Source organism: Macaca fascicularis, chromosome 8 (assembly GCF_037993035.2).
Source record: "Macaca fascicularis isolate 582-1 chromosome 8, T2T-MFA8v1.1".
Classification (NCBI taxonomy): domain Eukaryota; kingdom Metazoa; phylum Chordata; class Mammalia; order Primates; family Cercopithecidae; genus Macaca; species Macaca fascicularis.
In genome coordinates this window covers 7,333,645-7,356,042 of record NC_088382.1, presented here as the reverse complement: position 1 = coordinate 7,356,042, position 22,398 = coordinate 7,333,645, and the positions used below count along the sequence as shown (strand labels likewise).

At 46.3% G+C, this 22,398-nt stretch overlaps 1 long non-coding RNA gene across 5 annotated transcripts in view; it reads right to left on the bottom strand.

Annotated features, from left to right (window-relative positions):
* Nucleotides 1-22,398, bottom strand: part of LOC102115048 (uncharacterized) — a 275,169-nt gene that overhangs the window by 128,690 nt on the left and 124,081 nt on the right. Inside the window, exon 6 of one of the 5 annotated variants that reach the window (XR_012417010.1) lies at nt 8,522-12,310. The exons of the other annotated variants lie outside the window; for them this stretch is intronic. This is a non-coding gene — a long non-coding RNA (uncharacterized lncRNA). Of the gene's footprint in view, nt 1-8,521; nt 12,311-22,398 lie in introns of those variants that run through there. 5 annotated transcript variants of the gene reach the window in all.

Genomic DNA, 22,398 nt, shown 5'->3' with positions numbered 1-22,398 from the left:
GCAAACCCAGTAGTCCTTGGACCGGATGGTCCGAGATACTCGGTTAGCCTTAAGCTGTCCATTGCCCAAGCAATGAGGCAACTGTCCGCTCCAGGGAACCACAGGCTGTGTGCACATCCTTAACGACCCAACAAAATTGCCCTGCCTGAAAACACAAGCCGAGATGGGATTCAGTCTCCCCCATGTGTCCTGCAACATCCCAGCCCAGCCAGTAGGCTTTGATGTGTTGTTATGGTTAGAGCACAGGTACTGGGGAGGCTGGTTCAGCGCAAGATTCCTCATCCTCTCCTGTGCATGGGTGTCAATCGTGTCCTTGCTTCTCTAACAGAGTGTATCCTGTGACATGCAGGCCAGGCTCTCCTGGGGGCTTTAAGTAATCCCTTGATGCAGCGAGCTCAGCCTCAGCCATCTCGGGGTCCATTGTCTTAGGAGTCATGGAGAATCCATCGTTGGTTGCTGCCTGGGCCTGGCCAGGGCTGACCAAGGAAGATGAGGGGACCCTCTGTCTGAATCCCAGCTTCCCACCAAATTTCTCAACTGCCCTTGACAAAAGAGTTATTTAATATACCCAACGGAAAGTAACCCAGGATATTAGGACACCTGATCCCAAATGACTCTTAAATAGGGAAGTCCTCTGCTGTTTGTGCACGGCTGCTCTTGCTACAGGAGACCCGGGACAGAGGACTGCTGTCTGCCCTCTCTCTTCACTCTGCCTAACTTGAGGATCTGTAAGTAACACAAAACTTAAACTTTCCTGTCGAGGTTTGAACATTGAAGCTGTGCACCCAATCTGACCTGTGACTCCCAGGCCACCCCAGAGGGACCTAGTGGGTGAATCCCCTGCTGTGCATTTCTGTCTGAACCTCTGGGGGCTGCTGGGAGCATTGGCTACCAGCTCAATTAATAGAGAAACTCAAGGAATTTCCTTCTAATTACACGTGTCCTATTTGACACGTCCAACAGAGACAACAATAGCTCCTTAAAACATCCTTTTATTTGGAGAGATGCTGATCCTGCTCCTTGGCCTGTTTTTCAATCAGGTTATTTGTTATTTGCTATTGAGTTGCTTGACTTCCTTACGTATTTAGATATTTACCCTTTCTACCACTTAGGGTTTGCAACTATTATCTTTCATTTTCTGAGTTGCTTTTTCACTCAGTTGATTATTTGTTTGTTGGTTTCTTTTTTGACTTGCAGATGCTTTAGAGGTCAAGGCAGCCCCACTTGCCTCTTTTCCCATTTATTGCCTGTGTCTTTGGTGTCGTAGCAAAGATATCATTACCAACATCAATGTCAAAGCGTCATCTTCATATATTCCTCTCGTCGTTTTATGGTTTCAGGTCTATGTTTGGGTCTTCGATCCATTTTGAGTTGATTTGTGTATATAGTATATGATAAAGGACCACATGTATACAAACATCAAATCCTAAGGTGCAGTACAGTAGATATATACCATTTTTAATTCTTATTCACATCTCTATAGAGCTGGAAACAAATTTTTGGCTGTAGATGAACTTTTTACCTCGATATGTCAGTTTTCATTTCACCTATCATATGATAGGGTCATTGTTCTCTTCACACTGGCCCCTACAGGAGGCTACTCACCCCATGCCTTCAGGAGTGTGGTCAAGCCCTTGATGCCTCCAATAAATGACTCTTTACTTGATAGGAATTCATGCCTGCTGCCAGAGTGTAGACCTACAGAGAGTAGTAGGGTCATCTGCAGGAAGAGACATTTGTCGCCTGACCTCATTGAATAAAATCACTGCTGTTATCCTTTGCTAGAAGAGTTAAAAGTAAATATTTCGTAAAGTGAGAAACAGGAATCCTCATCATCATCCTCTCCAAACCAGCACAGACACTAAACATAGAGATTCAAACTAGAGTGAAAGCTGGGAGAGCAAAAGAAGAAAACATGGACATTGAGACCAATGGGATCCCACACAATCTCCAACGAAATGCACACCTCCTCTCTCTGAGAAGGTTCAAGGTTTCCTGTCTCTGAGCCTTCTCTCTGCAGACATAGTAATCCAGACTAACTCCTCTCTCCCGACTTGTCCGCTCCTGCTCTCCCTCTTCCAGGTCACTCCAGCCATGAGGACCTTTGCCCTCCTCACTGCCATGCTTCTCCTGGTGGCCCTGCAGGCTCAGGCAGAGGCACGTCAGGCAAGAGCGGATGAAGCTGCCGCCCAGCAGCAGCCTGGAGCAGATGATCAGGGAATGGCTCATTCCTTTACATGGCCTGAAAACGCCGCTCTTCCGCTTTCAGGTGAGACAGGCCGGCATGCAGAGCTGCAGGGTCTAGAGGGATGGATGGGAGACAGAGTCGGGAATCGAGTCTCAGTGGTCCTTGTCACCTAGATGACTTCATTTAGCATCTCTGGGCCTTGGTTTTCTCATCGATAAATTGAATAGAGAACCAAATAAATCTAGCAGGTTTTCTGTCTATAAAGACTTGAGGCAGCTCTGCCTGGAGAGTAACCATTCTTTTATTCCTTTACTTCCTTAATGATCCTTTCACTTTAGAGAATCAATAAAATTAAAAAATAAGACTTGAAATCAACATATGTCTGTGAAATTCAGTAGGTTTAAGATATGAAGAGACAGTCTGACTAGTTCTTTCTGGATTCAAACAAGTCATCTTCATTACATGGATAATATTTGACTGTATCTATACAACCGTTTCTAAGAGTAGAGCCAAGCCTAAGAGTGCGTTCAGGTGTGTGTCTGATGGGGCAGAAGCACAACAATGAAAGCAAATGAGAATAAGTCTCAAATCCTGTGTGACCAGCACTGCTCTGTGTATTTATTCTTATTGACTGAAGTTGTTCATGCTACCGGCCCTAATGCAGCCAACATCCCTCATTAGCTAGCACATGACTTCTCCAAAATTCCCTTTGCCACCCACTGCTGACCTTCTGATCCATTTACGATGCTCTCTCTGTGTTCCCAGAGTCAGCGAAAGGCTTGAGGTGCGTTTGCACACGAGGATTCTGCCATTTGTTATAATGTCACCTTGGGTCCTGCGCTTTTCGTGGTTGACTCCACCGGATCTGCTGCCGCTGAGCTTCCAGAATCAAAAAAAATATGCTCAGAAGTTACTTTGAGAGTTACAAGAAATTCTTGCTACTGCTGTACCTTCTCCTCAGTTTCCTTTTCTCATCCCAAATAAATACCTTCTCGCAAGATTTGTGTCTTTACATTCTTTCCCCTTTGATGTGTCTTCGTGCCTCAAGACACTTGGGATGCACCTTCCAGAATCCTAAGGTTTTAAACAAAACAATATTCCACATTCTAGGAATTTCAAGCAGGAGTTTGGGCTTCAGACTCAAATGGAAATGAAGGCCCAAATCACACCATCAATCTCCCCATCCACTGCTTTGTATTTTCACTCTGCCTCATTGGCTCTGGATCCACTCTCAAAGAGCTCCCGTGTGCTGGGCATACAATCATTGTCAGTTTAAAGTTCATGCAGTCACAAAATCATTCCTCCTCAGGAGAAACCAACATGCTCTGTACTGAACAATTGGAGTTTTATCGAACGCGTCCCAGTCACACATTTACCTTTTAAGACATAGGGCTACAGGAGATCCACTGAAACAACTTTAAGAGGGAAATGAGTTGTTAGCAAAGGTGGGATTATGGTACAGAAAGCGCAGCAGCCCACACCAGGAAGTCCTGATTAAGAGCACCCTCCAGTCATGTCTACTAAGACCTGGATTTCACTCCCATAAAGTCATCTTCACACTCACAAAATGCACACGCACAAATGCTCCACTGCACTTTGCAACACGCATGCTCTTGTGTTGCCTTAACACCTGAGAACCTGATTCTGCCTGGAAAACACAGTTTCAGAGGAGATAAGGGATGAGGGAGGGAAAGTGATTCACCAGGAACACGGCAGCCTTCTTGTTTCTTCAGGGTGCTGGGTAGCTCAGGGTTCCAGGCACCCCACTGAGACACCGCATGGATGGGGAAGCCCATGCAGAACTCAGGGAGGACAGAGTGGGCGCCAACCTCCAGTGCATTTCCTCTAGCTCACCCAGGGTTTAACCTTTCCTGCCTTTGTCTTCAGGGAAGTTGATGCCAATGGCTCTCCCTACTGCAACAGTTTGATTCCTATTTCACCAGTCTTCAATAAGCGCTTCCTTCGCAATTTAAAACGTCTTGGTGAATTTTTTTTGTACAACAAATGAAATAGGTTTCTTTTGTTATTTCTTTTCTGATTTTCTAAACTCGGCTTACAAGCAAACCCAGAAGGAAAGAGATCTGAAAAGGACTCATTCTATTTTAGGAATACCTGAATTTTTTCCTTTTTCACTAAGAAACAAACAACTCATGAAGAACCTAAGGGAAAGAGCTCACTCTAACATTTCCTCTCAGTCACCCTCCCAACCTCTCAATGCTGTATCCTCCTGGCTGACAGTGACCCCCACCTTTCTTTCAGCCCTCCACCCCATGGCCCTGCCACCACCTGGAATTCCTCCATCTCTCAATCTCAAGTATGAAGGTCCCAGTTGCTGAGTCACCGGATCTCCTTCCAGCCTCTCCCATAGCTGTCCTCCGTCCCTGCTGATCAGAACCAGTAAGGCTGTTCTCCCACAGAAATGTGCATGGGAATCACCCGGGATTCTGTTCCCCAGGCTGCACCCAGGACACCTGTCATCTGCCCTCATTTCCTCTTCTTATGCACTGTACTGTCTTTAACTCAGATTCTCTGAGCTAGGTAATGTTTTTATATCATTTTCAGGCATATTAGTTGAGTTCTGCATTCGAGTTTAAGAAACCACAATAAGCTGAGTTAACATTTTCACTGCCACACCTGAAAATTAAGAAAGAATTCTGGCTTCATGAAGTCCCTCATTGAAGGCCTCAAAGCATAAGTGACCTTGTTGTCTTTACCTGTTATTTCCCCCATTTTCCCTTTGATCTTAACTTGGACTCTCCCAGGTGACAGCCATGTGAATTATGGTTATCTCCCCATGGCCTCCGTTGCTGATCTCAGGGAGAAAATCCCTACTTCTCTCTCCATTGTTTCAGCCAACTCCCAAGTCCCATGCCCTCCTCTGAGTCTGTCACTGAGGGGAGAGGTTGAGACTCCACCTGGATCCCACACTACCCCTGCTCCACACAGTAAAAATTCACACTAAGAATGGGAGAGGAGGGTTCTTCAGTCACTCCATAGAGTCCACAATTCCACGCCCCCACCACGATGGACTCTTTGTGACACTTTGGGAATAAGTTGAGAAAATTTGTTCCTATTTCCTCAAGATTTTAGAGAAGCTGAGATTTAAACACACAAAATATGTACAAATCCACTTCCTCACCAATACTGTGAAAATGCCCTCTGTTCATCTAGGGCTGTGTGAAAAGACACCAGAAAACGTAGTGGATTAAAACAGCACGATCAGGTCTTCATTCACACATTTGCTATTGTGACGTGGCTCCCTCCTCGGCCATCATAGGAGAGTTGCTGCTGGGATCTGAAAACCTCAGGGTCAAGATGCTTGCGCATAGGTAGAGGGAGTGCTGGACTGGCTCAGGGGGAGTTCTGACAGGCTGAGCGATGAGACCCTGTGATGCACCGAGGCCAGGTCATGCCAGCTCATGAGAGAAAAGATAGGTGTGACACTTTATATCCCACTCAGAGCTAGGAGGATTTCAACCAGAGATTTATAAACACTGCATATCAGAGTTTGTTTTTCCTACAAAGCTGGTTGCTCTGTGTTCTCTAGCTCATCCTTGCAGTTGGGTTCAGCTCCTCTTTTTTCACAGTGCTTAGACTTCCTCCAAGCATTGTATCTGGGCTTCAAAGGCACCAGCATTCTTAGCATATGTGGGGTGTTGAAAAAAAAAATCATACACCAAGTGACTTATAAACAACAGAAATACATTTCTCAGTGTTCTCGAGAGTGAGAAGTCCAAATCAAGGTGCCAACAGATTTGGTGTCTGGTAAAGACCAGCTTCTAGGTTCATAGAGGGCATCTTCTCACTACTTCCTCACCTGAGGGAAGGAATGAAGGAGCTCTCTGAGACCTCTTCATCGGGGGTACCGATCCTATTCATGAGGACTCCACCCTCCCGACCTCATCATCCCCCAGAAAGCCCCACCTTTTCGTGCTAATACCTGGGGTAGGGATTTCAACATACGAATTTCAGAGGGACAAAAACATTCAGGCTGCAGCACCATCCAATACAGAGGAAGCGAAAGATAAAAACTTCTCATGACTTTAGCCCAACAAATGGCATGGTGCTAAGTCAGGTGTGTTCAACTGGTCAACATGTCACCCGACCTAGATTCAACAGGAGAGAATTTCACCTCCATTCTTATGTGAAAAGAGTCAGGGATTTAGGGCCACCTTTTAAAACAGTTCAAGGAAGTTATTCCTTCATGGTTTATTGTAAAATTGCTGCAGACAACGACACCTGACACATAGAAAACCTGAGAGAGGCAGCTAGAAAAAGCAGATAAATTGCAGGGAGCTTGGATTTCCTGCCTGTCTCAGCTGGATCTGCAGGCCCGGGAGTCTCTGTGTGGCACAGGCTGCACCATGATCCTCCCTGCAGGAGAGTGAACAAACGGATGCGGGGAGGGACAGGACGGTGCTCTCTGAGGAGCTGCAATGTGGCCAGTCCTCCTCAGAGCTCATCCCCATGCAAACGCTCTGCCTCATGATAACATACATGCTGTGTTCCATGACTGCCCTTCTCTACCGGGTCACAACCAGGTCTCAGGGGCCTGCCCAAGGTCCACACACACTATCTGCTGGGGCCACCAGACAGCCTCAGCGTGTGTGGGAATATCCTTGCTGCTCCGGAGGCCTCTCTCCTCTCAGGTCTGCACCTGCACCCTCACCCACAGCTTCCCCAGAATATTTCCTCCAATCCAGTGATGTCAAGGCTCTTATGGAGAGTTCAGACTCACTTCAATGTTTCTTGTATGTGTATGAAAGAAGAGCTTAAGCCATGTCTACTGTCACTGGGTGTTGACACTGGTAGAGAGAATAGGAAAATTGGACTGGGGGTGGGGACTGAGGATAAACATGGAAGAAAAAGTGTTGCAAAGACTTTAGGCAAAACTCCTGCTTGCTTAAACTCTAGAGTTCTGCGAAGGTTCTGGGGCACTCCAAAAGGAAATGTGAAAGGGACTGCATGAGAAGAATCTCTGTGTTATTCAGGATGAAAGTTTGAAAGCCACTGGACAAGGAACAGGTGCAACCTCAACACAGGCTGGGAAAGGAGTACCACGCACTAGCTGGGAGTGCTCACCACTGCAGCCAAGCCTGGGAGGGAAGGACATCAGGACACCAGGTTAGGGGTGAAGAAGGCAGAACCAGGAGCCACCACTGACTCGGAGCCACCACTGACTCGGAGCCACTTGCAGCACATTCTGTGCTCCCTGAACTCCTGAAATCACTCTGGGTGCTGCTGGTACGGCTGCTGCTGAACCAGACACACAAGAGCTGTCAGGTTGTGCAACAGCAGCAGTAAACGGAACTCCCAGAACCCACATCACTTCTTGTGTGACCACTTGGGAAGGCCACCAACACCAGCATGGCCACTACCTCAGACAACAGTGCCCCTGCCCAAGAGACCATCCAGGGAGATATCAGCTTCACTGGAACCAGACACGTCAATGAATCTTGTTATTTTTCAACTTACATTTTAGATTCCTGGGTCCATGTTCAGGTTTGCTATATGCAGGGTGGATCTATAGGGCAATGTTGAGGGTTTGGGTACAATTTATCCAATCACCCAGATAGAAAGCATACTACACAATAGACAGGCCTGCAACATTTGCCCTCCTCCATCCCTGTTCCCTCTCCCAGTCCCTGCTGCCTATTCTTCCCACGTTTATGTGTATGAGTCCATGAGTACCCGCTGTGTTGCTCCCACTTATAAGTGAGATCATGCTATATCTGGTTTCCTGCTCCTGCGTTAATTCACTAAGGATAATGGCTTCCAGCTGCATCCATCTTTCTGCAAACAACACAATTTCATTCTCTCTTATGACTGTAGCATTCCATGATGTATATGTGCCACATTTTCTTCATCCAATCCACCACGGATGGGCATGTAGGTTGATTCCATGCCTTTGTTATCATGAATGATGCTCGCATGAACATACGGGTGCGTGTGTCTTTTAGGCAGAATGATTTGTTTTCCTTTGGATATATACCCAGTAGTGGGATTGTTCAGTGGAATGAGAGTTCTCTGTTAAGTTATTTGGCAAATTTCTAAACTGCTTGCCACTGTGCCTGAAATCCTTATCACTCCCCCAATAGTGTATAAGCCTTCTCTTCTCTATGCAGTCCTGCCAATATCTGTTATTTATTTGAATTTTAATTACAGCCATTCTGACTAGTGTGAGTTAGTATCTCTTTGAGATTTTAAATTGCATTTCTCTAATGATCAGTAATGTAAAGCATATTTTCCTTTTTTTTTTTTTTTTTTTGGCCTTTTGTAGTCTTTTTTTGAGACATATCTGTTCATGCCCAGGCATACATTTTAAAGGGGTTATTTCTTTTTTGCTTACTTATCTCTTTAAGTCCCTTGTAGAGGAAAATCACTTCGACCATGAAGTCACCACCAAACAGCCTCTCCTTACTGCTGCAGGTACGGATCTCGCTATCCCCAAGACACGCCACTGACTCATGTCCAGTAACCAAACCCTTGCCTTTCAGCTTCCTTTACCTTGTGCTTTGCTGGGTACCCCAAGGTTGACATCATTGAGTGGAATTTTGCTGAGATCACCATTTGCCTTCAGTGTAATCCCATTACTTTATGGTGCAAGGAACTTATAGAGTCTCAGTCAAATTTTAAGGCTGCCCTAGAAGCTATGCAAAAACTATGAACTTGGGGGACCTGTGTGTAACAACCCCATGCCCAAATCTAACCAACTCTTCAGTGATAACCCTCATGCAGTGCTGGGGAAATGCCTATGGACTGGAGTGTGTTCTGTGTAGAGGAAGCAAGTCCAGGTTTCACTTCTAAAGGACATGAAGGCATTACCAGAACTCAGAGATCTTCCTCATGTGCATATACACCACTTCATATTTTGCCCTATAACCTTGTCACTAGGCCCCTACAGGCACCTGCTAATGCCCTAGAACCTAAAACCTTCACCTGGGCCTCAGTTTCCCCAAACAGCCCGACTTTCTTTTTCTGCTGGGATGAGACTGTTGCTGACTTCCTCCAATGCTGAAGTTCCTGGGGCTGTCACACATCAGGAGCTCACTGCTTCCTCAAGAGACAGCCAACCCCACTGCTCTGCCACAGCGACCACCCCCACAAGGCTTGAGACACCTCTTCCTTCATTAAGATTGAGGGAGATGCTTCAGCTGTCACTCCACTGCCCCCAGTCCACCACAGCCCAATACCTGCTTCCTTCACACAGAGCTTCAGGGGAGGCCATGAGTGCCCAGCCTGCTGGACCGGCGCTGTCCACGACCCTCCCATGGTGACAGGGGCTTCCCGGCCTGCACACTGGGTTCAGCAACCTCACCTTAGGTATTTATTCCCTCAGGAGTGACTGATTCTTTTCTCATTTTCAGAAACCTTATTCCACCTACCTCACTATGAGAAAGAGACTGAGGGTAATGAGTGGTATATTTAAAACGTAAACGAGTCTCCCTAGGACTTCTCAAACAACACAGGAGGGACCAGAGGAGCTGAAGCCCGCATATCTCAAGCACTCAGTGATCGTCCCACTCATGCTGTGTGTATGGAGACTCATAAGCCTGCCCAGAATTGGCTACGGAACAAGGTATTTGAGCACACAGCACCAGGTGATGCAAGCTAACACCCATCTCGCTGCCACCTTGGCCGCCTCCCTGAGAGATTTCCAAGAGACATTAGGTCTCAAGCAGCAAACTCAGGAGTCCTTGGACCCGATGGTCCTAGACACTCGTTTAGCCTTAAACTGTCCATTGCCCAAGCAATGAGGCAACTGTCCGCTCCAGGGAACCACATGCTGTGTGCACATCCTTAACGAACCCAACAGAACCTGCCCTGCCTGGAAACACAAGCCGAGGTGATATTCAGTCTCAACCAGGTGGTCTGCAACATCCCAGCCCAGCCATCGGCTTTGATGTTTTGTTATGGTGAGAGCACAGGTACTGGGGAGGCTGGTTCAGGCAAGATTCCTAATCCTTTCCTGTGCATGGGTGTCAATTAGGTCAGGTCCTTGTCTCGCTAACAGAGCGTATCCTGTGAGATGCAGGCCAGGCTCTCTTGGGGGCTTTAAATATTCCCTTGATGCAGCGAGCTCAGCCTCAGCCACCAGCACAGGCATCTCGGGGTCCATTGTCTTAGGAGTCATGGGGAATCCATCGTTGGTTGCTGCCTGGGCCTGGCCAGGGCTGAACTGACCAAGGAAGATAAGGGGAGCCTCCCTGGACTCCTGTGTGAACCCAGGCTTCCCACCAAATTTCTCAACTGTCCTTGCCAAAAGAGTTATTTAATGTACCCAACGGAAAGTAACCCAGGATATTAGGACACCTGATCCCAAATGACACTTAAATAGGGAAGTCCTCTCCTGTTTGTGCACAACTGCCCTTGTTACAGGAGAACTGGGACAGAGGACTGCTGTCTGCCCTCTCTGGTCACTCTGCGTAGCACAAGGATCTGTAAGTAACAGAAACCTTAAACTTTCCCATTGAGGTTTCAACATGGAAGCTGTGTCCCCAGTCTGACCTGTGACTCCTGGGCCACCCCAGAGGGACCTAGTGGGTGAATTCCCTGCTGTGCTTTTCTGTCTGAACCTCTGGTGGCTGCTGGGAGCACTGGCTACCAGCTCAGTTAATAGAGAAACTCAAGGAATTTCTGTCTAAATACACATGTCCTACTTGACATGTCCAATAGAGCAACAGTAGCTCCTTAAAACATTCTTTGATGTGGAGAAAAGCCCATCCTGCTCCTCAGCCTATTTTTCAATCAGGTTATTTGTTATTTGCTATTGAGTTGTTTGACTTCCTTATGTATTTGGATATTTACCCTTTCTAGCATTTAGGGTTTGCAGTCATTGTCTTTCATTTTCTGGGTTGCTTTTTCATTCAGTTGTTTGTTGTTTTGTTTTTTGACGTGCAGATGCTTTAGCGGTCAACACAACTCCACTTGACTATTTTCCCTTTTATTGCCTGTGTCTTTGATGTCACAGCAAAGATATCATTACCAATATCAATGTCAAAGTGTTATCTTCATATGTTCCTCTCATTATTTTATGGTTTCAGGTCTATGTTTGGGTCTTCGATCTATTTTGAGTTGATTTGTGTATATAGTATACAATAAAGGACCACACGTATACAAATGTCAAATCCTAAGGTGGTATACAGTAGATATAAATCATTTTCAATTTTTATTCATATCTCAATGGAGCTGGAAAAATAAATTTTTGGGTGTAGATGAACTTTTTACCTCGATATCACTGTGTTCATTTCACCTATCGTATGGTAGGGTCATTGTCCTCTTCACACTGGCCCCTACAGGAGGCTACTCACCCCATGCCTTCATGAGACTGGTCATGCCCTTGATGCCTGCAATAAATGACCCTTCACTTGATAGGAATTCATGCCTGCTGCCAGAGTGTAGACCCATAGAGAGTCGTGGGGCCATCTGAAGGAAAGGAGACATTTGTATCCTGAACTTACTGAACAAAGCACTGCTGTTATCCTTTGGTAGAACAGTAAAAAGTAAATATGTAATGAAGTGAGAAACAGGAAAAAGATGCCAGGTTCCTCATCTTCACCATCCTCTCCACCCAGCACAGACACTAAACATAGAGATTCAAACTAGAGTGAAAGCTGGGAGAGCCAAGGAAGAAAACATGGACATTGAGACCAATGGGATCCCACACAATCTCCAGTGAAATGCACACCTCCTCTCTCTGAGAAGGTTCAAGATTTCCTGTCTCTGAGCCTTCTCTCTGCAGACATAGAAATCCAGGCTAACTAGTCTCTCCGGACTTGTCTGCTCCTGCTCTTCCTCCTCCAGGTCACTCCAGCCATGAGGACCTTTGCCCTCCTCACCGCCATGCTTCTCCTGGTGGCCCTGCACGCTCAGGCAGAGGCACGTCAGGCAAGAGCTGATGAAGCTGCCATCCAGGAGCAGCCTGGAGCAGATGATCAGGGAATGGCTCATTCCTTTACATGGCCTGAAAACGCCGCTCTTCCGCTTTCAGGTGAGACAGGCCGGCACGCAGAGCTGCAGGGTCTAGAGGGATGGATGGGAGACAGAGTCGGGAATCGAGACTCAATGGTCCATGTCACTTAGGTGGCTTCATTTAGCATCTCTGGGCCTTGGTTTTCTCATCTATAAATTGAATAGAGAGCCAAATAAATCTAACAGGTTTTCTGTCTTTAAAGACTTGAGGCAGCTCTGCCTGGAGAGTAACAATCCTTTTATTCCTTTACTTCCTTAATGATCCTTTCACTTTAGAAAATCAATAAAATTAAATAATAAAACTTGAAATGAAGATATGTCTGGGAAATTCAGTAGGTTTAAGATATAAATAGACAGTCTGACTAGTTCTTTCTGGAATCATACAAGTAGACTTCACTATAAGGAGAACATTTTACTGTATCTATAGAATACTTTTTGAAAAGCAGAGCCAAGCCTAAGAGTGTGTTCAGGTGTGTGTGTGTGATGGGGCAGAGGCACAAAAATGAGAGCAAATGAGAATAAGTCTCAGACACTGCATGGCTGGCACTGCTCTGTGTATTTATTCCTATTGACTGAGGTTGTTCATGCTACCGGCCCTAATGCAGCCAACATCATTCCTCAGCTAGCACGTGACTTCTCCAGAATTCCCTTTACCACCCACTGCAGACCTTCTGATACATTTATGATGCTCTGTTTGTGTCCCCAGAGTCAGAGAGAGGCTTGAGGTGCATTTGCGTACTAGGAATTTGCCGTCTGTTATAACGGCATTTGCGGTCCTGCGACTTTTGTGGTTGACTCTATCGGATCTGTTGCCGCTGAGCTTGCAGAATCAAGAAAAACAAGCTCAGAAGTTACTTTGAGAGTTAAAAGAAATTCTTGTTACTCCTCTACCTTGCCCTAAATTTCCTTTTCTCATCCCAAATAAATACCTTCTCGCAAGATTTCTGTCTTTACATCTCTTTCACATTTGATGTGTCTTTGTGTCTCAAGATACTTGGGATGCACCTACCAGAATCCTAGGATTTTAAACAAAACAACATTCCACATTCTAGGAATTTCAAGCAGGAGTTTGGGCTTCAGACTCAAATGGAAATGAAGGCCCAAATCACACCACCAATCTCCCATCCACTGCTCTGTCTTTTCACTCTGCCTCATTGGCTCAGGATCCACTCTCAAAGAGCTCCCGTGTGCTGGGCAAACAATCATTGTCAGTTTAAAGTTCATGCAGTCACAAAATCATTCCACCTCAGGAGAAACCAGCATGGTGTGTGCTAAAGAATTGGAGTTTAATCAAACGTGTTCAAGTCACACATTTGCCTTTTAAGATGTAAGGTTAAAGGAGATCCACTGAAACAACTTTAAGAGGGAAATGGGTTGTTAGCAAAGGTGGGATTAATGGTACAGAAAGTGCAGCAGCCCACACTGGGATGTCCTCATTAGGAGCACCCTCCAGTCACGTCTACTAAGACCTGGATTTCAAACCCATAAAGTCATCTTCACACCCACAAAATGCACACGCACAAATGCTCCACTGCACTTTGCAACACGCATGCTCTTGTGTTGCCTTAACACCTCTGAGAACCTGATTCTGCCTGGAAAACACAGCTTCAGAGGAGATAAGGGATGTGGGAGGGAAAGCGATTCACCAGGAACACGGCAGCCTTCTTGTTTCTGCAGGGTGCTGAGGCAGCTCAGGGTTCCTGGCACCCCACTGAGACACCGCATGGATGGGGAAGCCCATGCAGAACTCAGGGAGGACAGAGTGGGTGCCAACCTCCAGTGCATTTCCTCTAGCTCACCGAGGGTTTAACCTTTCCTGCCTTTGTCTTCAGGGAAGTTGATGCCAATGGCTCTCCCTACTGCAACAGTCTGAATCCTATTTCACCATCTTCAATAAGCGCTTCCTTCACATTTCTATAACGTCTTGGTGAATTTTTTTTTGTACAATAAATGAAATAGGTTTCTTTTGTTATTTCTTTTCTTATTTTCTAAACTCGGCTACAAGCAAACCCAGAAGGAAAGAGATCTGAAAAGTACTCATTCTGTTTTAGGAATATCTGAATTTTTTCCTTTTTCACTAAGAAACAAACAACTCGTGAAGAACCTAAGGGAAAGAGCTCACTCTAACATTTCCTCTCAGTCACCCTCCCAACCTCTCAATGCTGTATCCTCCTGACTGACAGTGACCCCCACCTATGTTCCAGCCCTCCACCCCATGGTCCTGCCACTACTTGGAATTCCTCCATCTCTCAATCTCAAGTATGAAGGTCCCAGTCGCTGAGTCACCGGATCTCCTTCCACCCTCTCCCACAGCTGTCCTCCGTCCCTGCTGATCAGAACCAATAAGGCTGTTCTCCCACAGAAATGTGCATGGGAATCATCCAGGAGTCTGTTCCCCAGGCTGCACCCGGGACACCTGTCATCTGCCCTCATTTCCTCTTCTTATGCACTGTACCGTCTTTAACTCAGATTATCTGAGCTAGGTAATGTTTTTATATCATTTTCAGGCATATTAGTTGAGTTTTGCATTCAAGTTTAAGAAACCACAACAAGCTGAGTTAACATTTTCACTGCCACACCTGAAAATTAAGAAAGAATTCTGGCTTCATAAAGTCTCTCATTGAAGGACTCAAAGTGTAAGTGATCTTGTTGTCTTTACCTGTTATTCCCCCATTTCTCTCTTGATCTTAACTTGGGTTCTCTCCCCAGGTGGCAGCCATGTGAATTGTGGTTATCTCCCCACGGCCTCCGTTGCTGATCTCAGGGAGAAAACCCCTACTTCTCTCTCCATTGTTTCAGCCAACTCCCGAGTCCCATGCCCTCCTCTGAGTCTGTCACTGAGGGAGAGGTTGAGACTCCACCTGGATCCCACACTACCCCTGCTCCACACAGGAAAAATTCAATCTAAGAATGGGAGAGGAGGGTTTCTCAGTCACTCCATAGAGTTCACAATTCCACACCCCCACCACAATGGGCTCTGTGACACTTTGAGAAAAAATCTAGAAAATTCACTCCTATTTCATCAATATATTAGAGAAGTTGAGATTTACACACACAGAATATGTACATATGCAATTCCTCACCAATACTGTGGAAATGCCCTCTGTTCATCTAGGACTGTATGAAAGACAACACAAAAGTTAATGGATTAAAACAGCACGATCAGGTCTTCATTCACACATTTGCAATTGGGACATGGCTCCCTCCACAGGCATCGGAGGAGAGGTGCTACTGGGATCTGAAAACCTCATGGCCCAGATGCTTGTGCACAGGAAGAGGGGGTGCTGGGCTGGCTCAGTAGGAGTTCTGACAGGCTGAGGGATGAGACCCTGTGATGCACCGAGGCCAGGTCATGCCAGCTCATGACACAGAAGATAGGTGTGACAACTTTTATCCCACTCAGAATTAGGAGGATTTGAACCAGAGAGATGTACAAACACTGCATATCAGCGTTTTCTTTTTCCTAGAAAGCTGGTTGCTCTGTGTTCTCTAGCTCGTCCTTGAAACTGGGCTCAGTTCCTCTCCTTTTGCAATGCTTAGACTTCCTCCAAGCATGGTATCTGGGCATCAAAGGCACTAGCAATCTTAGTATATGTGGGGAGCTGGAAAAAAAATACTGTACACCAGATAACTTATAAACAACAGAAATATATTTCTCAGTGTTCTTGAGGCTGAGAAGTCCAAATCATGGTGCCAACAGATTTGGTGTCTGGTGAGGACCAGTTTTTCGTTTCATAGGTGGCACCTTCTCACTGCTTCCTCACCTGAGGAAAGGAATGAAGGAGCTCTCTGTGACCTCTCCTCAGGGGCATTAATCCTATTCATGAGGACTGCACCCTCCTGACCTCATCATCCCCCAGAAAGCCCCACCTTTTCGTGCTATCACCTGGGGTAGGGATTTTAACATATGAATTTCAGAGGGACAAAAACATTCAGCCTGCAGCACCATCCAATACAGAGGAAGCAAAAGATAAAAACTTCTTATGACTTGAACCCAGCAAATGGCACGGTGCAAAGTCAGCTGTGTTCTACTGGTCAAGATGTCACCCAAGCTAGATTCAACAGGAGAGAATTTCACCTCCATTCTTATGTGAAAAGAGTCAGGGATTTAGAGCCACTTTTTAAAACAGTTCAAGGAAGTTATTCCTTCATGGTTTATTGTAAAATTGCTGTAGATGACAACACCAGATACATAGACAACCTGTGAGAGGCAGCTGGAAAAGTTGGACAAACTGCAGGGAACTTGGAGTTCCTGCATGTCCCAGCTGGATCTGCAGGCCCGGGAGTCTCTGTGTGGCACTGGCAGCACCAGGACCCTCCCTGCAGGATGGTGGACAAAGAACTGAGGGCAGGGACAGGGAGGTGCACTGTGAGAAGCTGGAAAGTCATGGTCCTCCTCAGATCTCACCCCAATGCAACCCCGCCCTGACCCACACTAACACACACACCGTGTTCCACGACTGCCCTTCCCCACTGGGTCCAAACCATGTCCCAGGCGCCTGCACAAGGTCCACACACACTGTGTCTGCTGGGGCCACTGGACAGCCTCAGCGTGTGTGGGAATATCCTTGCTGCTCCTGGAGGCCTCTCTCCTCTCACGCCCACACCTGCACCCTCAGCAACAGCTTCTCCAGAATATTTGCTCCAACCTGATGATGACAAGGCTCTTATGGAGAGTTCAGACTCACTTCAATATTCCCTGGAAATTCAAAAGCGTGTGTATGAAAGAGCAGCTTAAGCCATGTCTACTGTCACTGGGTGTTGACACTGGTGGAAAGAATGGGAAAATCGGGCTGCGGGTGGGGACTATGCATAAACATGGAAGAGAAAGTATTGCAAAGGTTTTTAGACAAGACACCTGTTGGTTGAAACTCCAGTGTTCTGCTTAGGTTCTAGGGCAGTCCAAAAACAAATGTGAAGGGGACCGCAAGAGAAGAATCTTTGTGAAATTTGGGATGAAAGTTTGAAAGCCACTGGACAAGAAACAGGTGCAGCCTCAACACAGGCTGGGAACCCAGTGGGTCCCAGGAATGGAGTGCCATGCACTAGCCTGGAGTACCCACCGCTGCAGCCAAGCCTGGGAGGGAAGGACATCAGGACACCGGGTTAGGGGTGAGGAAGGCAGAACCAGGAGCCACCACTGACTGGGAGCCACTTGCAATGCATTCTGTGCTCCTTGAACTCCTGAAATCACTCCGGGTGCTGCTGGTACGGTAATATAAAGCATATTTTCATATGTTTGTTAGACTCTTGTCCGTCTTTTTTTGAGAAGTATATGTTCAAGCCCTGGCACACATTTTAAAGGGGTTATTTCTTTTTTGCTTACTTATTTGTTTAAATCCCTTGTAGAAGAAAATTACTTTGACCACAAGGTCACCACCAAATAGCCTCTCCTTACTGCTACAGGTACGGACCTCGCCATCTCCAGGACATGGCGCTGGCTCACATCCATTACCCAAAACCTTGCCTTACTGTTTCCCTGACCTCATGCTTTGCTGATTACCCCAAAAATGACCTCCTTAGAGTGGGATTCTGCTGAGATCACCATTTGCTTGCAGTATAATCCCATTACTTTATGGTGCAAGGAATCCATAGAGCTTCAGTCAGATTGTAAGGCTGGCCTAGAAGCGATGCAAAAACTATGGACTCAGGAGACCTGTTGTAATAATCCCATGCCCAAATCTAACCAGCTCTCCAGTGATAACCCTCATGCGGTGCTGGGGAAATGCTTGTGGACTGGAGTGTGTTCTGTGCACAGGAAGCAGGTCTAGGTTTCAATTCTACAGAACACAGGGCATTACCAGAACCCAGAGTTCTTCCTCCAGCACATACACACCCCTTCATATTTTGCCCCTATCACCTCATCCTTGGGCCCCTCCAGGCACCTACTAATGCCCCAGAAACTAAAACCATCACCAGGGCCTCAGTCTCCCTAAGCAGCCCAAATTTTTTCTTATGCTAGGATGAGACTGTTGCTCACTTCCTCCAATGCTAAAGTTCCCAGGCCTGCCACACATCAGGAACTCACTGCTTCCTCAAAGGGACAGCCAACCCCACTGCTCTGCCACAGTGACCACCCCTAGCAAGGCTTCAGATGCCTCCTCCTTCCTTAAGGTTGAGGGAGATGCTTCACCTCTCACTCCACTGCCAACAGTCCTTCATAGGACTGTGCCTCCCCAATGCCTGCTGCCTTCAGGCAGAGCTGCAGGGGAGGCCCTGAGCACCCAGCCTGCTGGACCAGCGCTGTACACAACCCTCCCATGGCGGCAGGGGCTGCCCAGCCTGCACATTGGGTTCAGCAACTTCACCATAGGTATTTATTGCCTCTGGAGTGACTGTATTCTTTTCTCATTTCCAGAAACCTTATCCCATCTACCTCACTAGAAGGAGGAGGAGGAAGGTGGAGAGAGGTACATTTTAAAATGTGCATGAGTCTCCCTAGGACTTCTCCTCAAATAACACATGAGGGACCACAGGAGCTCGATCCTGCATATCTCAAGTGCCTAGTGATCATCCCCCTCATGCTGTGTGTATGGAGACTCTTAGGCCTGCTCAGAATTGACTTAAGAGCAAGGTATTTGAGAACACCCATCTCGCTGCCACCTTGGCCACCTCCCTGAGAGACTTCCAAGAGACATTAGGTCTCAAGCAGCAAACTCAGGAGTCCTTGGACCCAATGATCCTAGACATTAACTTAGCCTTAAACTGTCCATTGCCCAAGCAATGAGACAATTGTCCGCTCCAGGGAACCACATGCTGTGTGCACATCCTTAACAAACCCAACAGAACCTGCTCTGCCTGGAAACACAGCCAAGGTGATATTCAGTCTTCCCCCGGTGGTCTGTAACATCCCAGCCCAGCCATCGGCTTTGATGTGTTGTTACCGTGAGAGCTCAGGTACTGGGGAGGCTGGTTCAGGGAAGGTTCCTCATCCTCTCCTGTGCATGGCAATCACGTCCTTGCTTCCCTAACAGAGTGTATCCTGTGAAATGCAGGCCAGGCTCTCCTGGGGGCTTTAAATATTCCCCTGCTGCAGCGAGCTCAGCCTCAGCCACCACACAGGCATCTCGGAGTCCATTGTCTTAGGACTCATGGAGAATCTATCGTTGGTTGCTGCCTGGGCCTGGCCAGGGCTGTCCAAGGCAGATGAGGGAACCCTTCCTGGACTCCTGTCTGAACCCCAGCTTCCCACCAAATTTCTCAACTGCCCTTGCCACCAGAGTTATCTAATATACCCAACGGAAAGTAACCCAGTATATTAGGACACCTGATCCCAAATGACCCTTAAATAGGGAAGTCCTCTCCTGTTTGTGCACGGCTGCTCTTGCTACAGGAGTTTGAGTGGGACAGAGAGATTACAGGCTTCAAAGAAAGAGACAGCATTTCAAGTGGATTATTCACCATTCTTCACTAAAGCATCTCATGGTCCAGACACTTCTATGACCACCAACACCAACCACAAATGCCCAGACCCCAGGATGAGGGAGCAGGCGTTAACCACGTCCACCTCATGCAGATTCTGAGCAGATCTCGGCCCTGGACTGAGGCTCTGCCTGTCTGAAGATGCAGCTCAGGGATCCAGGCACCCCACTGAGATGTTGCATGACTGGGGAGCCCAACACAGATCTTAGCGACTATAGATGAATCTACGTCTGACAGAGAAATGGTCCCAGCTCTACCTCTTCTTTAGACAGCTAAGGACACATATTAAGATTGAGAATGCAATCGCCAGGCAACCTTCCTTGGGTACCTATAACTGCCACTGACTTGAAGTCATGTGGTACTTGCTGTAACTCTGCATATTGCTCCTAACTGTCCACTGGGCTGGGCTGACTCCCTCACATGGCTTTTGCACTTCACCCAGAAGTTCACCTTTCTTGCACCCCGGATCCTGGGGTCTCTGCTAAAACTTCCCTTTGTCATTGAGGGCTTTGCTGATTTCTCAATTTTAAATTACAACTAGTTACCCCTGGAAACCTCAATCCCCTTCTTCTCTTATTTTAAACTGTAGAATTTCACACCATCTTACATTCTGTACATTTCACCTGCTTTCTGTAACGTTTGCGTCCCTACTGTAGAAGGTGAGTTGCATGTTTTACTCATCATTGGATCATAGTGCATAGACAACTCCCTAATAAAGAGTAGACGATCAGCAAATTCACTATGGTCACATTAATTATTCATATCTAACACCACATATTATTACAAAATTACATTGCCATTACAAAACTTCATAGAACAAACCTGACACCTATGGGGATAAAGAACCCGTGTGCCTAGTCCGTGTGACAGCCTTGCTTTAAAAATCAATAAAAATCATTTAAAACTAACAGGGGAATATCATGGGTAAAACATGGCTTTGTGAAGCATTACTACTTTCTAATGAAGAAACTAGCCATTTTGGCTGCAGTGGCAAGGAAAGAGTTTATGATATATCTTTAACTGGAACATACAAGATATCGAAAAATTCAATACTTTAAAAAGAAGAGGTAGAGCAGTATTCCAGGTAAAGAAAATGGCACTGGGACAAGAAATACGCAGGGTCAGGTCGACCTCCACTGAATTTAGAGGAATTGCTGTTGCAAAAGGGAAGAGTGGAGCAGAATTCAGGCCAATGTGCCGAGAAGCATCCATCAATCCAAGGGAAGGGGGCAGACAAGGACGGAGCATCCTGTCCTCTACTGGGAGCACCACATGTGGCTTCTGCTACTGCAGTCCAGGGTGGGCAATGACAGCGGCAAACTCTAGGACAGAGAATGCAGGGAGAGGTGTGAGAGTCTCCAAACAACCAGGGTAATTTTCTCAACCTCAAATAAGAGCCCGAAATGATTATTGAAAACACAGACTCTGTATGTACACTGAAGACCTACTAGGCATTTTAAAGAACTAACTCATGTGATTGAACCATAAAGAATAAGTCAGAGGTGGGCCGTGTTTTCAAAATGTGATTATCCCCAGACATACATCCCTGTCTCATCGTAGGGCTTCCATTGTGAGGCTCTGAATCCCTACAGGGCACGGAAGCACAGAGAAAAGGGTGCTTGGCAGTTTCATTTCCACTCACCATCTTCTGTTCTTAAGCCCTCATCCTCAAGATGTGAAGCTGTGTCTAGAACATCTTCAGGAAGCTTCTTATTCACCATTTCCAGTCCAAACTCACTTGCCATTCCCCATGTTTACAACCTTCCCTTCAGTGAGCACAGTCTACACAGCATTCTACTGAACGTCTTCATACATTTCCTCTCCACACTGTTCTCCACACTTGTAACCTGCTCTCTCACCTCTCTCCTTGCCCCAGTCCTCCTTCAGGGAGGACATGAAGCCTCTACTGTTCCAAAGGGTCACTTGACTTTAATTAAGTACTTACTGGGGACAACCTTTTTGACACCAAGAACAGGTGGGAGACAATTTTTCCATGGGTGGGGGATGGAGGGATGATTTGGGGATGAAACTATTCCACCTCATATCATCAGGCATTAGATTCTGATAAGGAGCACATAGCATAGATCCCTTGAGTGCACAGTTCACGACAGGGTCCACATTCCTTTGAGAATCAAATGCCACCGCTAATCTGACAGGAGGTGGAGCTCAGGCAGTAATGTTCACTCACCTCCTGCTGTGTGCCCTGGTTCCTAACGGGCCATGGACTGGTACTGGTCCTCAGCCCAGGGGTTAGGGACCCATGTGATAAGCAGATGAAGGGATTTGGAAAAAGGGGCCTGTGATTCCAACCTAGCTTTGACGATGCTGGACCTTTATCCTTGGAGGCAACACTTTAATCCTATGGACCAAACTATGGCATTCTGTAAAATGAGAACATTAATGTGTTCTTCCCATTTATGATAGGTTGGAGGCAGCATTGTATGACATCACAGAAGTGCTATTAATTGGATAACTCCTATAGACCAGACAGTATTCTCAAAACACATAAAGATTTACTGTACTAATATTAGCTAATATGAATTGATTACTAAGAAATATTCATCCATTATAATAACTAATAGTCACATTAATCCTATTAACTCCCACTTACCATTAAATATTTTTTTCAGAAATATACATTAAGGAGAAAATGAACATTAGACAGATTATTTACCTTAATCAAAGTCAAAACCGATTGAGTAACAAGGCTGATGCCAAATTCCATATCCTTCATTCATGCCCTATACTCTCTATTCCTCTGAATTCTGCAGTGCTGGCTTCTGTAAGTTGCTGGGTTATTTGTTTTCTGAGCCTAG